Source organism: Hippoglossus stenolepis, chromosome 12, assembly GCF_022539355.2.
Source record: "Hippoglossus stenolepis isolate QCI-W04-F060 chromosome 12, HSTE1.2, whole genome shotgun sequence".
Classification (NCBI taxonomy): Eukaryota; Metazoa; Chordata; class Actinopteri; order Pleuronectiformes; family Pleuronectidae; genus Hippoglossus; species Hippoglossus stenolepis.
Window position 1 is genome coordinate 16,359,198 of NC_061494.1, and position 17,878 is coordinate 16,377,075.

A 17,878-nucleotide genomic window follows, 5' to 3' on the forward strand; every position below is an offset into this window, starting at 1 on the left:
TACGCGATAAATACTTTGTTGATGCGTTTGATGTTGATCTGCTTTTGCCGTCTGGAGTAGCAGCATCTACAGGTGCCGACACCAAGCAGCAGCTGCTGCATTTGTAGAGAACTTCACTCCATTGTGTGCACTGCATGGTCTGTATACACATCACTGCTGATTGGGCGACACCTCTGACACACCCACCAATCGGGAGAAAACGCACCTTGAAACCCGTTGCACATCGTTTTGAGCAAACATGTCAAACCCCAGTGAAGTGTTGGGAGATTGAACGTCCCCCTGAGCAAGCCATGTATCTGTTTCTCCTGTTTCCAATCTTTTTGCTAAACTAACCACCTGCTGACAGTAGCAGACACAAGAGTGGTATCTATCATCCTGTGTAACTCTAGCAAGATCAGCTTCTCCCCCCAAAATGACAAATCCTTCCTCTAAACTGGGTTTACACACCCTTTGGTGGCAGCTTAGCTTTGGCAGCCACATGCTCCTCTCATGTTTCTCCTTGCCGAGCAGTTGTCGTCTAGTCCCTTGTTTCTCTGACTTAATTAGTCATGGAGAGACACATGAGAAAAAAGGAGAAGGTCATTTTTGTTGTTTAGCATACAGATAGAAACTTTAGGACACAGATCACTAGCTTCATGTGCTGGCCAGGAACCACTAATGAGGTCAGCACAGCCGCTCCTTACTGGTCTAAAGGCCACGGCAAACTTAAAAACACTGAACTTTGCACAATAACAAGGGAGCCGGGAGGGGGTGGGAACTCCCACACAGTGCATCAGTAATTCACAAAGTGAAGTATTTCATCCTGCAGAAGACCCCTCTTATTTTCAGGAATGTCATTTTTGAGTTCTATGAAGGAGCTGGAGAGAGAGACATCCTTCCAGACATCAATTATTAACCAAAGCTTATATCACAACCTCACAGATCAAAACAGCAAGCTTGTGAGATACTAGAGGGCATCTCATATATTTAGCGCTGCCAGAAAAACACAAACCTAAGACAGAAAGGTTAGGTGTTTGAAATTTGACGCGAGCTCACGAGTCTTTGTAATTTCCCTGACAGGTACATGATATGGCAGAGGAACACTGTAGGGTATGCGAGTCTATCTTTGTACTTCTCCATCAGACGCAGAGGATTTTGCACCACCACAGAATAGGGTTCCTGTGAAAATGAATATTTTATGATATTGCTACCAGGCTATAATTGGTAGCATATGAGTAGATTTGCATTCCAAACTGCTTCTTGTGCAAAAAAAAATCATCATTAGATGAGTCATAATGCACAAAGCAGTCTAAAAACATGTGGCATGGTGTTTCTTATTGTGTCCCCTGTGGTTAAAAACCACAAGACAGGTAAAAAAATTTACCCTGGGTTAAAAGCCCACAGTTCCCTGAGTCATTACAGCCACTTTAAGCACTGTGATAATTTCAGAGTAGTAGCTATGACTCATTCTGCTGCATGCTACCAGTGATGGCAGAAAAAAGACCCCGCCTGTCCCCCATGTGGGTGTTTCTAATAACGATGTTGTTGCCATAGCACTGTTTGTACATTTCCCGCTGATGTAAAACAAATAATTATCTATTTTTAGGTTTTTCTTGTCGATGCCCTGAACTGAGTGAACTTTTATCTAATCTTTTTTGCCAGCTTCGCATTGGTAGTTTTGGGCATCTCTTAGTTAAGGTAGTGGTCTTGTCCTGTTCTGAACTGTTGCAAAAACAAAGACATTAGAGCTGAAATGAATAATGTAGTCATTTCTCAGTGAAAAGTCTGGACACTTGCCTCCAGGGGGGCTGCGTCACTCTCCAAACCTCTGTAACCTATATTTGTTTGAGCGGGGTTTTAACAGCCCATCGGGGAGCACAGCTTTCCAATACAACAAGCCTTGCAACGTTAAAACAGATGATTCATCTCTGTTCTTGTGCTGCGATGCGGAAATGTGATACGGAATCCACACGACGAACCTCTGAAGTTGTATGTTTATTTGTTAAAGGCACAGATAAAGACAAAAGAACCCAAACGATATGGATTTTTGGGAGCCGCAGCCAATACCGATATTAGGGAGTAAAAATGTCAGATTTTTTGAATCAAAATTGTCTATTCCTAAGATGAATATAAAATTATATAGAACATCAAATATTGTATTGATCATTATAACATCTAAAAAATAATAATAATAACAAACAAGAATTTGTTATTGACAAACTATGACAAACAAATTTCCAACAGCCAAAGCGTTTTTCTGCATTGTTCATTCTGTAAATTGAAAGTTTTCCCACCTGCACATTTCGGCAAACATAAAGCTTGATACCGATATGTCCATGAAAAGCTCTTACAGGCTATTTTTTATTGGCCAAGTGAGAAATGGGTCAGGCTCTAATAGAAAGTGTTTTATAACACAATCCTATTTGTGTCTTTAGAAAGTTTCCTCTGCATTCCACAGCTTGTTCCAAAGGACCTGTGACTCCGCTGCGTGACACCAACACACTGGAACCACCTCAGGTGCTCGATGCTGATTTGCATTTTGTATCAAGTTCCTTGGTCCGGTGCCAGCACGAGCATAAAAAGCTGTGCTCCCCAGATATGGAGGCCTTGATTGAAACTGTAGGCAGTGAGGAGGCTCTCGCTGCGTGCTCTCTATATGAGAGCTCATTAGTTGGAGAGACCTGTGTGCTTTGTTGCAAGTCTGCAGAGTCAGCGAGGGAGCCACTCATCATTCCACAAAATCCAGACTCCTGCACATCTGGTGTGGCAGCTTCAGGGTGACCTGCACACAAACACACACACACACACACACAGATAAAAAAGACATGCACACACACATGCAAATGTAGGCATAGAGGCAAACATAAACATTCACAAGAGCACAAAGACTACGCTGCTCCCCGAATGCACATAATCTCCTGGCTGATCAGGCATGCATTGTGAGGACAGAGCTCCGAGGCTGAATAATACTGATGTAAAATATTGTACGTATCCTCTACAGCCTCCCACCCCCACACCTCCCACAGCCACTGTCCTGTCCCGTCTCGCCTGTGATTTACTGGCCATTTTACACCCAGCTGAGGTGGCCACCTCCAGTGCTGACCCTGCACTGCAGCTCAGAGACGCAGGTACAGCATTTGGCAGCACTATCCCCAACAATCCCCGAGCTCAGATTGCAACAGGGCTGTCAATCTCCATTATGAAGCTTTTTATTCAGCAGCTTGAAGGTCTAAAATGCGTCAGTCCCTTCACTGCTATTCCCAATTCTCAATGATACAGCGGGATGGTCTGCACTGCAGCATGCTTTACTAAAATCCTGCTGCAACTGTGTGTGCTCATTTTCACAATGCTTTGGCATCGGGAATCTGCAGGAGGTAGTCAGAAGGATACAGGTGACGATCACGAACGGCATTTGAACAAAGAGACAATGAAATAAATCTATTCCACAGCAAGGGAGGAGGCTTGCCTCTATTTAGAACATGTCAGCGTTTGCTCCATCGACAGGCTTTTATCTGGCTACGTCATTACAAAGACGACGTGTGGAAAAAGTTGACTGAGAAAACTGTGAACAATAGTGTGGAAGGCCACATATCGACTCGCAGTATCAGTATAAAAGAAATATACTTTCTGGACCCGCAGCTGCCATAGCCAGAGACAAAATCAATGGAGTTCATTGGAGCAGCTTTCACATAATGGCACCCACAGAGAGCTGCCATTTAAGATTAAAGCCGCCATTAGAAATCAATACGTTTGAGTCTTTTCACTTCCGATGCCACAGGCAAGATGTGACAGTGGCTGCCTCGTAGCGTAGCCCAGGAGGTATGATGAGGTCACCCGGTGTGAATGGAGGAAATCGTTTTCTTCTTTCAAACACTGAGAAAATACTAATGATATTCTTGCCACTGTGATACCAAGTGGGGGTTCTGGGTGTAGCTTCCTGTTATGTAGCATACGGCTAAAGCCATTATCAGACATGAACTCCGGGAAATGGGGTTGGGACTTTCTTTAGGTGAGACGCGTTCACAACAACAGGAACATTTTGCCGAGAGGTGGTGTCTGGGTAGAGCATGCAGGAGACGCAACATGACGTGTAAACTCTGCTGTGTAAATCATTTGTTTTTGTTTACATCACATCGGTGTAGTCCCTGATCACCAAAAGCTCTCTAATCTTGTTGTCTTTTCAAGTTGACGTCTGGGTTTCTACGTGTACGGCACTTCTTTTTCATCTTGAGATTTTTGTTTTGCGACCGTCGCCTGTGAGAAACTTCAGCAACATCCTCAGCACATTTTCCTGCTGTATTCTCACATGGGCTCTGTTCATGTCTGGAAGCAGCTTTCCCCTTTCCCTCTCTTTACTGAGAGAACTTGAGGGGAATAAAGAACCTGGGAACACAATCTATCACGCTTTAAGGATAATGTGATCATACAACTTAACTTAACGTAATGTAGCTTATACTCAGCTCTACTTTATTGGTTCTGCTCCTACCGACAGTGAAACGATGAACAATTTGAAAAGCTCTGAGGCTTGTCAGAAGATGATAAAAATCGGTTGTGTTTTATTAACCTTGTCTCCTGAAAGCAGACAGAGAGCCTCAAATACCCTCATCATTACTTAGCTAAACCTGAGCTAACTTGGTTTTGCTACTTCTGTACAATGCTATTTCCTCATGTTGCCTCACACTCCTCAATCAGACGGTCTAATTATCCTGTTTGAAGCAAAAGTTTGACATGTTGGGAATAATTCACTTTCCTGCAGAGGGTAAGATGAAACTGTTATCATGTCTGCATGCTGCTGAAAGATGAGGCGATCACCTGCGGTTGACCTCGCTTAGCAGACTGGACAGGACGGATTCCCCTCTCTCCAGTCGTTTCTTCATTATATTTTCAAAAAAATCTGAAGGAAGAGGAAAGGCGCCTGTATTATACGACCAACTCTCTCAGATCTTGGCTCAAAGAAAGAATTAACCTCGATATCAGCCACATTTCGCACAGTTCCTTGGCGCTAGACATAAGTTGGATGGAGTTTTGGTTGTGAAATGAAAAAACTTCAACTGATTAACATACTTTTGTGAACACACTTCACGTAAGGCGGGTTTGTGAGATCTGTGAAATCACTCGATTCCATTATTCATCCACACATTTCTCATTGCCTCCTTCCTGTCAGGCAATAATAAATGTAGCCGCCGCGCTTCCAGGAAACAATAGCACCAATCCCACATTTCCTTTTCCTGGTCTCCCCATTGCAGAAAATGTCTTCCTGCTTTTGGCTAAGCTGCGCAGGTCTCCCACCAGCTTACAAGAGGCAAGGTGTGATTTGTGACCGGGCTCCATTATCTGGCAGCAGATAGAAATTTCAGGAAGGGCGTTTAAGCAGCTTGAACAGATGTGCTGTAAGGATTAGGCCGCCTTTGATCCAAACATATCCAATCAATCTTCACAATACTTCGCTTCATGTAGTTTTCGAGATTATTATCAAGCATAATAGCATCTTTGTTAGACACAGACGGCAACTTCTGATAGGCTTTAACAACTGTAAATTGTATTCCATGGCTGTCACAACACCTCTTCAGAAAACCGCTAATTGGGAAGACTCAGCCTGTTCACAGTAGCCAAGGAGAGAAAAAAAGACATAGAAAAGAATAAAAGTGCGAGACTTCGATGTCCCAAGCTCAACTGTCACAGCACAAGTATCACTGCTCCGCTGAGAGTTGCCTCTGTGAAAGGCGCACACACAAAGGCTTGCAACTCCGAGTTTTATCGGAGGTGTGAGAGAAGAAGAGCGTTGCCATCAGGAGCGTATTCACATACCTTAGGCAGGTTCAAATTAATGTGTGAGGAGTTAACTGTGACGTCAATAGACTCTCTATTTATGGAAGCATCAGTATTCGGCGTTGGAGTGATGACACAGATACTTAATTTAACTGCATGATCTGATCATCTCACTTCACTCCTGATATACTTTGTTGTGAAAAGACTGAAATAAGAAACACGCCAAAAATGAGGTATGAGCATCTCACATGGGACGCCAACAGAGTTCAGCGGTTGCTCAGAACATTTTTGATGTGACGGCATTGGAAATATTGTTGGCATCAAAGCTGCAAATTATGGGGGAAACTCTTCCTGATAATTTATTTCAGCTTTATTGTTTCCACAAATTTGGTCCATGCATTTGTCAACGCTGAATCTATACAGAGGCACGTGTGACATCTCTAAAAGCAACATCAGAGATGTGTCTATTCGGTTCCTAAATCAAAGACCAGAATCTCATCTGAAATACGGACAGGAATCTTCAAGGACCAGCTCGCTGCAGGGTTTTGTAAAAGAAGGTTGCGCTACATGACTTTGAAGTAGCCATTCGACATTGCATTGAAAATACTATTCAACTCCATAAATGTACTCAATGGCTGCTTCAGACATGCACTGAAGTATAGACACTTCATTGAATTTTTCCATGCGATAAAGCGAATGTCTGATGTCAGTTGCTATGGACATTTTCTGGATCGTTTCCTGCCACCCGCCGGGTAATATGTCTGAAATATGTACAAATGAGACCCGGTGAGATTACTGCAGGATAATGTGGGGAAAAAACGTTTCTAAGAGACAGACACAAAACTGGAAGACTACTAATATTCCCGTATAAAAGAGAGTTCCTATACATGTCGATTGATGCCTCTGAAGATGTCAACTTGGAGAGACAATGAGGTTTGAGAGCTCTCAGTAATAAGAGCTGATGCCAGGGTTGATGTGCTGTGAAGAAAACCTGTGATTCGTGCATTTATACGTCATGTCCTGCCCTCCTGCTGCTCGACACAGACGCCATCCCTCACCTGAATGTTGAGTGAAATGTTCCTGCTCCTGTTGTGAAACCATCTGGCCAAAGATGAAAGGCAAATTTCAAGTCTGAAAACAGAGAGGGTTACCATGAAATAAGTTTGCTTAGGCCTAAAAGAAACAAGAATCATCTCTCGTAAGAGCCGGTCAGATAAGGTTACGGGAGACTTGCCGACCTTTCTCTTCATGAAAAAAGGGACCTCTGAATGCACGGAGAAAGATTCCCATTTTCGTATATATGTGGAGTGTGTGTTTTCCAACTTTTAATGTGAAATGAAATGATTAAAGACAACATTTGTCTGAACTCTCCATTCTGAAAGGAGCTGAAACTTTTATGAGCACCATCCAGTTTTTTGAAGCCTGACGTAGCAAGCCGAGCCTTCTCCGTGGCACACTTTTCAGAATTTATAAATAAATGATGACGTTCACATGTGTGTGCTTAAGCAACACAAAAGAAACACTGTCTCGCTTGTTCTACAATGATTTCAAATGAATCCTTTGTGAAGACAAAAACACACACAAACAAAGTTGTCAAAGTCACTTTGAACGTGCTTGGATCTGTGAGTCGCCTATGCTGCCCTGATTTAAAGAAGTGAAAGAAAGTTTCCTAATGTTCTGGTCTCGTTATTTTTCTAAATTAGAGCCGTAATGATGGTTTAATTGCGTCTTGATGCAGTCGAAATTGATTCATTTGTTTGTTAGATTCCAGGCCCTTGGTGTTTTTGACAAAGTCTTTTAAAAATGGGTAAGCCATTAATTTTGCTCATAAAGATATTAGTCACAGCAGCTGTCACACACTGTAAGTAATGACGGACAATAACAAGGCTAATATGAATCAGAATCAGAGCTGTTAAAACTCCAAATTACAAAGTCAAGGAGAATTTCCATTAGTGTGTGAGCTCTGCAGGGGTAATAAGAAGACTGCATCATCTTTATGATGATCTATATTACATGGAAAACAGGGTTTCTCCTTCATTGCTCCTTCGTGAAAAAAAGGTTCATTATACAAACTAAAAATGTCAAAACAATTCCTCATTCATATTCTTAGCTATTCTTAGCGAAATTATGACGACAGCAAATATGTTTTGAATGAAATGCAATGTCATTTTAATGAGGTTTTTAGCCGCGCTAGCGAAATGGCTCCAGAATGAGGCAACAGTATCATTCAGTTTGCACGTCAGTCTGACAATCCACCACTTCCAGACTGATTTATCTCTGGACTATTTATTCTTGAATTAGTTGCCATGAATTTTGTTCTGAAATTCATAGTAGGAGGAATTATGGTAATTAGTCCCTTAATTTGACATCTAGCACCATGATAGGAGCATAACTGGAATTTGTCTTTGCAAGCATGTTAGCATACTGACACGACCGAACACGACAGCCTCACAGAGTAGCATGTTAATGCATATTGCTGAAACACAGTCTGCCGACCTCACCACAACCTTTCTGACATCAGCTCTATCTGACAATTTCTGATACTTTCTGAAAACCAAAATTACAACCTTCACACCCATTTCATAAAGATGTTTGCCATCTGTAAGGAAGCAAAAGGGAAGTGTTTGAAATTCTTTACCCAAGCTCACTTTTTTCACTCTTAAGAAGTTACTTTTCATGTTCACAATCATAAAATGTCAATCATGACATTTCACAACGTTTTTATAGAATCAAATAAGTAATTAAAACCAAACATTAGAAAAAGAACTGCATAAAAACCCATTAACAAGGAGGAGGCAGGTTTTATGACCTTTATTGCGACCAGCCACCAGGGGGAAATCAAGATGCTTTGGCTTCACTGCTGTCTATCCTCATATACAGCCAATTCGCACAACAGAGTGCAACGTATTGCGTCATATCTCTCTCTGTTATGACCATTTGGAACAACTACAAAAGGTTTTTGATTTCTGAGGTTGTCGACAACACATGCAACATAAACCCATCCTTTTCAAAGCGCTCCACTTAGTTGGCCCACCACACAGCCTGACCCCCACCACTCCTGTAGTTCTTCCCTCAGTAGAAAGTGTTTCATAATAACATCATCCGGGCAATTATCATGTTTCGCACAAAACATCATTTGTGGCTTTTACGCTGCTGATTTGATGTATCCTGTGGCTTTTTCCAGATGGTTATTACCATGAGGAGCATGAGCACTGATTTGGTTTGTGCCAGGGATTATTGTTAAAATGTGCACGGTTCTTCTTTTGGTCTATTTTATGGGATTTTCTCCACCTTCAACCCACAGAGGCTCTGCTGTGTTTGGGCACCACTGTGGAATATGGAGTATTTTTTGATCCCCAGAGGAGCATGGAGGAGATCCACCTCATTAAAAACAAATGTATCAGAAGGAAAGAAATCAATGGTTACAACAATGGAATATATTTAGTGTAGACCCTGCAGTGACATCAGGGACATTTCAGGCAGCAGCAATATGATGAACTCATTAAAATGATTGAAGTTGGTCTTCAAAGAGCTACAGTTCAAATCCGTGGACAGCAGGCTACCATGAATCAGAGCCAAGATACCGAAGTCATGACCTTAATTCTTTCATTTAGCCGTGTTCTCTCTTTGATAATGACAATGACAACGAAGATCACCAGGTAGAGCTCTGAACCCTGGGCTATATTTCACAAACCAAAAGGGCTTTCATTTCCATCTATTACATTCATTATGGTGAGTAATGATTAAAGATCCCCTTCGGTTTCTGTAGTAACTTTTTTCTTTTACACCTTTCCTTATTCCACGGAGTACAAAACAAAGGCAAGTGCAGTCGCACCATATAAATAAAAAAGTGAGGTAAATGTAAGGTTTAATTCATTTCAACAGCACTTCTCCAGAGCATGAGTCAGTAAAAAATATAACGCACTACACACAGAGTAGTGCACAACATCGATGAAAGCCCAGTGTGTAAGAGCAGGCTTTCAAATGCCGATCAAAAGCAATTCACACTGCTGAACAATCTGGTATTAAAATAAAACATCAGCACATGTCTTGAATCTTCAGATGTTAACTTTATTATCAACATCCTGAAGCCATGAATTAGATGACAGAAATATACCTAATGAGAGAAATATCAATTCATGCTGCACCAACATGCTGAAATGCTCATAATGATGACGGTAGATGTTAATGGTGATGTTTAGGATGTGTAAAGTTTATAATTTTCTCTGTGTTAGTTCAGCATATAGCTAGCTGACATTTTCCAATTGGTACAAACTACAAAGTACGGGTGACGCTCATGAAAATGGTATTAAATTTGCAGGTATTTGCTCATAAAGATTGGACAAAATGAAATTTTGACCCGATAATGGCACTTGATGAAAAGTTAGGTTTTACAAAAAAGTTTTACAGGGATCCAAACAACTGAAATGTAACTTTCGAGCAAAAATGTCAGAGGATCACCACAGTACAGAGGAAGATGCTGTCTGGGCTCAAGGGATATCTATGTGTTCAATCAGTAATGAGATATTTCCCACATTAGATTAAATATTTGTTCTGAGAGTCATTAAAACTGATTCTTTAAGAGTTTCAATATCGTTGGCAAATTTCACATCAATCCAATTATAAAATGTTGAGATATTTCAAACCACAAACAGGTGGTGCTGGAGATACAGTTATAGGATCATCTTCTGGAAACCACTAATGGTAGTAAGAAATATATAGTAATCCATCCAATAGAGATCAACAATATTACCCATAGTGCCATGCAGCAAGGTTAGCAAAATCTCATATTTATTTTAATAAAACAGTAAAGTTTTAAAACTTGTTTTTAAAGAACTGCGAATTTGTGTGGGTATGTGGTTAATAAATGGAGCGCTGCTTTTTCCATGTTCAGCTTTGACTCAGGAGACAGAGAGCAAACTTAACAACATAGCAGAACTACACTTTGGTATTAACAACTGAGTGCTTTACAAAACCAGTAGTGGGGTAATAAAATCAATTCTTTGACACACACAGAGCCAGAGCAATGATCTCAGAACGGGAGAGATTTTCTGCGGCGTCGTGTGAGGACTCTCACCGCAGCTTTTTCATTAAGCTGCTGTCTGATCAACTTTCTACAGGGACCTGTGGCCCATGAGGACACAGAGTGTACTTGTGCATTTTAAGAACTGAGTGATTGTCCACGTCCTTGTAGAAGGAACAACCATCCATATTTGGAGAGATCGTCTGAATGGTTAAAATACAGATAACAAACGCATCCATGAGCACGCTCACGACCTGCACACAGCTGTGTCAGGATTTCATTATATGTTGAAATGCTGAGACATTACGGAATTAAAAAAAATACATTATTTACTGCTGTTGTCTTGAAATACAATATGTAAAATGCTGAGGTATAAAAATACACTGCTAACGTCCCAGAGGCCATGCAGGGTTTTCCAAGGGATGACTGAACATTGTCTGATAATGCTTCCAACAAATGTGTTTTTATTCGCCCTTTGTGTTTGTTAAAAAAGATATCTCAGAATAGGTTTTGCCATTGTCGAAATTTCCATTTCTTTATCCTGTATGATAAAGTCTTTTTTTTTTTTACATCCAGGACAATTCAGCTGCATCAACAATTGCTTTGTGTATAATGAAAACCTCTAGAATATTGATATCGAATGGCTTCACTTGATTTAACAATCCTGTCAACAAAAGAAGAAAAATCATTAAGCCTATTCTCTCATTTCCCCTCATGTGTGTGTGTGTGTGTGTGCAACACTGTGCTACCAGAGATTAATTGTATCTGGGAATCTAAACTGTCAAAGGTGGCCAAAGTTAAGTGAAGTTCGAAATCGGGAGAGTGTGTTTGCTGCATTCTGCATTGACAGTCCTATTCTCTATCTTGGAAAGTACGTGACTCCCACTCTGCTTTCATCTTTAAAGCTGCATCGGCAACAGTAGTTCAGAAGTCGGAGTGAATTTGATTTTAGAGACTGTGCAGCACCTCCTCTACACCAGTGGAGCTCAGACTCGAGCTCAAACCAAACCCACTGTAATAGCCTTTCTCAAAAGGGCTCACCTTTATTTTTAGTTTAGCAGACAATAGTTTGGGTCGTCAAAGAAAAATCATATTTTTTTGGTAATGCTGGTCCATCACTTTGGTCCATAGTAATTTATCTCAACATCTGTTGGACGGACAGTCGTGAAGCCCTGAAATTGCTTCTTAAATCGCTGGCAGGTCAGATAATTTGCCTTTCTCTGTAAAAGATCTCTACATCTACAGACAGGCACAACGTTCATTCAGACATTCAGGGACAAAGACTTGATCCAGTGATTCTTCTTTTTCGACAAGCACCACCACCATTTTTGGTTTTTAGCCAAATTGTCTCAACAACTGTTTGATAGATTGCTGTGAAATCTAATCCACACACACACAAGGCCACTTCAGGATAAAAGTATTGGCGATGGCTTAACGTTTTCAAAATGTCTTAGTTTTGTGCCCAAAAAACTTCACTTCTTTCAGCAGTACTTTGGCAAACATTATACCTCATCTGATATACCTGATCATTGCCATTGAGTGAGCATATTAGCATGTTGTTGTTAGCATTTAGCTCAAAGCATCACTGTCCCTAATACATTTACCCCTTCTACACCTAATTAGCAAGGTATACACAAGTCTTTTAAACATCGGTAACGCCACTTAAAAACTCCTTTCCCACTGCCAGTAGAGGAGTTTGGCTTTATGGTTTTACAACGGGTGTGTCATGTTCGATGTCACGAACGCAACGAAAGCTCGTAGAAGCTCTCTCACCTCGCTGTGTATGGAAACGAGACAACTGGGCGAATTAGCAAGTTCGCCCAGTTGTCTCGTTTCCATAACTGTCAATCGGAGCCGGAGCTGATAGAAAACCTGTGCCTTCTGCCATTTGAAGTAGTTTCTTATCACACTGATGTACGTTCAAGCGTGCATAGGTACATTTAGCTTTAATTACTCATTTGATGCTATAAAAACTGTGTGAGATATGATTAACAGCTGAGACTGACACACGACTGGACCTTGATACTGTGGCTCCATCAATCCCTGATTCTCCAGATTGCTTCGACGCAGAGGAAATGGGGATGCATCATTCGTCTTTAAATACAGTCTATAGCCTATATTGCCTCAGACCTGTTAGCATGTCTGTAAACTCTTATTCTCACTAAAGTGGGTTAGATGTCCTTGCATGAAACCAAGCAAATAAAAAACGTTGCCGTAATCATGTTTCATTGACGATGTACAGGGCTGATGAGGAGCAAAAAAAAAGACCAGCTCTAAATGAAGGTTGAATAAGCCATTTGTGTCTGTACCCTGCAAACCGGAGCTGAATTATTCTGCCACAGTAACATTATGTCTTTGTGCAAGATGAAAAGCCTCAATAATCACATAAAGGGCCACACAGGGATCAGGTTTGGGTGCGAGTTGGACATGTGCTGGTGACTCACATGTGTCTGAACAATCTGCTCAAGGATCTCAGGGAGAAAATAACCGGAAAACGTTTCTAAAGTGCCTCTGCATGTGAGAAGGAGACATTTTTATTTAAATGTTGTGTTGAGAGAAGAACTATATTCTTGAATACATTTTTTTCTATCACGTGGAACCTTATTGCAAACAGCTTTTGATGTCGGTTATGTATCTGAATGACCCGATGTGTTATGTGAGTAACGCAGTGTGGTATTTCAGATCACAAATAGGCCTATTTCCTTCTTCTTCTTTAAAAAGCACGGGAAGATCAAACAAATATTCAAGTGCTCTGGGGACGATAAAAAGGTAGAAAGAAAATAATAAAAAAAAGTCAGTGCAAGAACATGCTTTAAGTGCCCTGATGTTAAATTTCCTCTCTGTAAAGTACTTGTACTGCTCTTAGATCTACATCTTATATGGAATATCAAAGTATTAGAGCTCGCAGTGGAGTGATTAGCCACATCATCTCTGTCATTAAAAGTCACAGAGAGAGTAACTTTTAATGACAAGTTCCCTTATTATTACACTAGAAAATAATTAGGTTTTTAAAAGCCAATGTTAGGAACCATCCACTGACCTAGAAAACATAGAAAGTTTCTCAGAACATATTAAATATTTAGCTCAAATCAGATCTCTTATTACCTACACTAACAGAGGCATGTCTTTGCCTCTTAGTTGTTGTGTTCAACCAGATATCTTGAAATGAACTGATGGATTTACATGATGTTAGCTGAACAGGTGCAGGCCACGAGCCAAAGAACAATTGATTACATTTTGGTCGCGCTCCAGATCTGGTGTTTTCCACCATCAGGCAATTATCGTTTTTAATCCCAAACTAGGAATTAAAGGCCGACAGAGGCTTGATTCCAAATCCTGGTCTTAATGTCCCTCTCAGTTTGATACCACTGAGTCTGACGCCTCAACGAGTCTGGGCTTTGGCCAGGTTTGCAGTATACTGCGGGAGAAGGAGGAGGAGGAGGAGGAAGAAAGAGAGAGGGGGGTATTTTTAATGCTTTTCATTTTAATGAAGTTTGCTTTCCTTTTTTTACCCCTGCCTCCTCATTATTTGCCGGGATTCTTAGGCAGCGCAGCCCTCAGTGAGCCGCTGTCTCAGACATCCATCTAGACCTCTGTTCCTGGGGTAATTAAGGTTTGGAGTCACCTCAGGAGATGGCGTGGCTCCTCAACACAGCTGGCTTTTGGAAATCTGCATCACAGTGCGCAGGGTAATATGTGTACGAAACTGTGTCTGTGGGACAATATGTGTGCGTATCGCAGCGGTAGAGCCTCCGATTAAACGAGGGGAATTCGAGGGCAGCGCCTGATGTGAAGTGGGTGATGAAATGAAGAGCTATTTACAGAGTTCAACGATGGGGCTGCGAGCCACAGTGCTATAGAGTTATAGGAGAAGAGCCTCGTGTCCTCCTGAGTGAACCTGTCTGACTCCATTGGTATTGTTTGGGATGACTGAGACATAATTGTTTAAAGAAAGGGGATATTTTAATCTTTATAATGGTGCTGCAGACAGAATCACACTATATCTGCCAAGAGAGTCCTGTACCACTTATATTAATGCTATAGTGCTGTTTTGAAGCAAATTACTAGGAACACATAGGTATAGAATACAATATATATACCCCCCCCCCTAATTTCATGAGGATAAACATAATATACAAAGCAAAAAACATAGAAAAAGAAGGCATGATAATATCAATAAATAACTGAACATATCTATAATTAAGGAAGCAGCACATTCCAGTTTGCTTCGTCACAACCACAACAACAGTTTATTGCTTTGTGCCCGAGACAGGCTCTTCAAGTACTTGGGAAGTCGGTCTGACAGCACCGCATCCTTCTTCCAGCCCAAAGTGAAACCCCAGTTGTGGCTTTGCCTTCCAGATCACAGCCGTCCTTCTGTCCCACTGTGGCGAGCGGGGCGAGGGCTGAACCCTGGTCAGGAGCTGGAGCCAAGGGGGATCCGGCCAGTCAAAGACTGGAGCCTGATTAACATTTGCATCCTATCTTCGTCGTTTCCGTCGCAGGGAACTGTTGGCGGTGTAAATAACCAAAGCAAATGTCTTTGCAAGTGCTTGAATAACAAGAGCACAACACAAGAGTGGCACACTGCAAGGATTCTTGAATACAAAGAGCACAGCCCTGTAGCCCCAAGGGAGACGCTTTGATTTATTTACAAACTGTTGGGCTCTGTGATAAGTTACAGCAGCAGCAGAGGAGTCAAGCGCTGGTGGTGCATGCTCACGTTGTTGCCAAAATGAAAGGGGCTCAAATAAAAAAAAGGGAAAGAACCAGGGCTCTCATCTCCTGGCGTCTCCTCCTGACAAGAGGCAGCTCATTTGTCCATGACTATCTCTGCCACTGCCGTCAGATGATCATCCTTCCACGGCAAGATTAAGGTGATGCCGCACACGCATCCTCCTTTCAAAGGTGTGTGTGACTGTTGTACATGTTTTGAAGGCATGCTCAGGTTTGATGCCCGCGCCTCTGACAACTCACAGTCGCTACTACAAATGCCTCCCTGTGTAAACTGCCTGCCGAAAAATCTGCCCCTCTTCCGACTCCTCTTTCAGCTTCATAGCCTGTTGCAGCCTGTTACGTTACATTTTGACGTCAGTGATGATGTCTCGTTGAAAAAACTAATAGTCTGCTGTCCTCCTCTCAAGGGAGTACAATCCCCCTTTCTTTTCACTTAGTATTTTCTGGGATTCAAGAATCAGGCATCAGACCTACATCTTTAACAGAAGATTAATTCCATCCGACCTTAATTACTCCTTGAAAGGTTAAGCTCATCGCGGCGTATTAATTTCACCCAGGCGTTTCAAGATCGTCCATGGAGCTTATGTAACGGCCCATGTCAGATGAGTTATTTTTGTCATTTGTGTTTTGGCTGCTACGTCAACATACTTGACAAGTTTCTACATACACTGACTGATGGCTTGCGGTGGCCAATTTCTGTGATCATGTCACCGCTTTCCTCTGCGATATGAAGCAGATCCTTCTTATATTGGAGCCATATTGGAGCTTAAAGAGTCATGAATCTGATTTTCAGTTACAAAATACTGAGGGAAGAAACTGCTAGAAAAGCCATTTTAGTATTTATCAGAAAATATAGCTCAATAATTGACTTTTATGACCTGTAATATATATGTGTTAGTGTTTATTTGAACAATTTAATATACAGATCTAATAGGCTTGTATTTGAATATTCACTATAGCATGTGATGCTGAGGCACTTTGTCACTTCCAGTCCTGCCCTCTCATTAAACCAATTCAGTTCCAATTCTTGAAATTTAACAAACATACGATTGTGATAATTCTTCCCCTCCTGACAACAACGAGAAAATATCTGACCGCCTGACACTGGAAATCTGAAGCACGAAACTTCCCAGCCTGAAGCTACGAGCCACAGAGTGACGTTCGCTGCCTCCACGGCCACGAGCCTCTTATTTTCCTGATTTTCCAGATAGCTGCTTCAGCCTGTCCAAAAATGAAATGAGGGAGCGAGAGAGAGAGGGAGGGAGGGAGAGAGAGAGAGAGAAAGAGAGAGAAATTGTACGGGAGTATTTGTGACAGGAGGGGACGCAGGGGGAGAGGTGACATATTTACTCTCATTATGTTTGCTGAGTCCTCACTAGATGGCAGTGTAGTGTAGGAATATCGCTTGACAAGTTTCACCAGATATGACATTAGAAACATTCCTGGTCCACCCTCCCCTGTGTGTGTGTGTGTGTGTGTGTGTGTGTGTGTGTGTGTGTGTGTGTGTGTGTGTGTGTGTGTGTGTGTGTGTGTGTGTGTGTGTGTGTGTGTGTGTGGTGTGAAGTCGAAACTTGGGGAGTTGTCTTCCTTATGGAGACAAAAAGCAATTCCCCATATGTTTTAAGACTGGTTATGTTAGGGTTGGATAAAAATTGGGATTAGGATTTTGATTAGGTTAAGGTTGGGTTTAGGTTTAGGTCAGGTTAAGTTTAAGGTTAGGCTAAGGCTAGGATAAGGTTTATAGACTAGGTTTAGGTTAGGCTTAGGTTAAGGTTAAGGCTGGATGAAGGTTATGATTAGGGTTAGGGTTAGGGGTTAGGTGTGTGTGTGTGTGTGTGTGTGTGTGTGTGTGTGTGTGCCCATTAAAAAAAATGAAATGCAATATCCACTCAAAAATTACAGCGGTACACAGAACGTTTCAGTCCCTCGCCATTTGGGAGTTTATCTTAGTAACGTGCCGCCATCAGACCGTGACCTTTGACCTCGCTGGGTGTGCTCTCTGTCTGGGGCCGTCCTGTGGGTGTGGCTCGGGCCATTACGGAAAGCGCAGGAAATTAATGTTTTATCAGCCTGCGCAAAGACAACAACAACAGTGTAGTGGGTGGGAAAAGAGAAACGTCTAATTTTAACTCATCGGCTGCTGCCAAGGAAAATAAAATCATCAGAGGAGCGCTTCCTGCTGGTTTCCCTTTCAAAACATCTGGATTTTCTGTAGATTGATAATATCTGTGTTTATCGAGAGCATAAATATTTTAGCCTTGTTGAGATAGGATGCACGACAAGTTAATGTCTTTTTCTGTATTGTTTATAAGACAAACTACACGCGGGCCCACCTATCAGAGGCATGCACGGTCTGCTGTATCTCATATA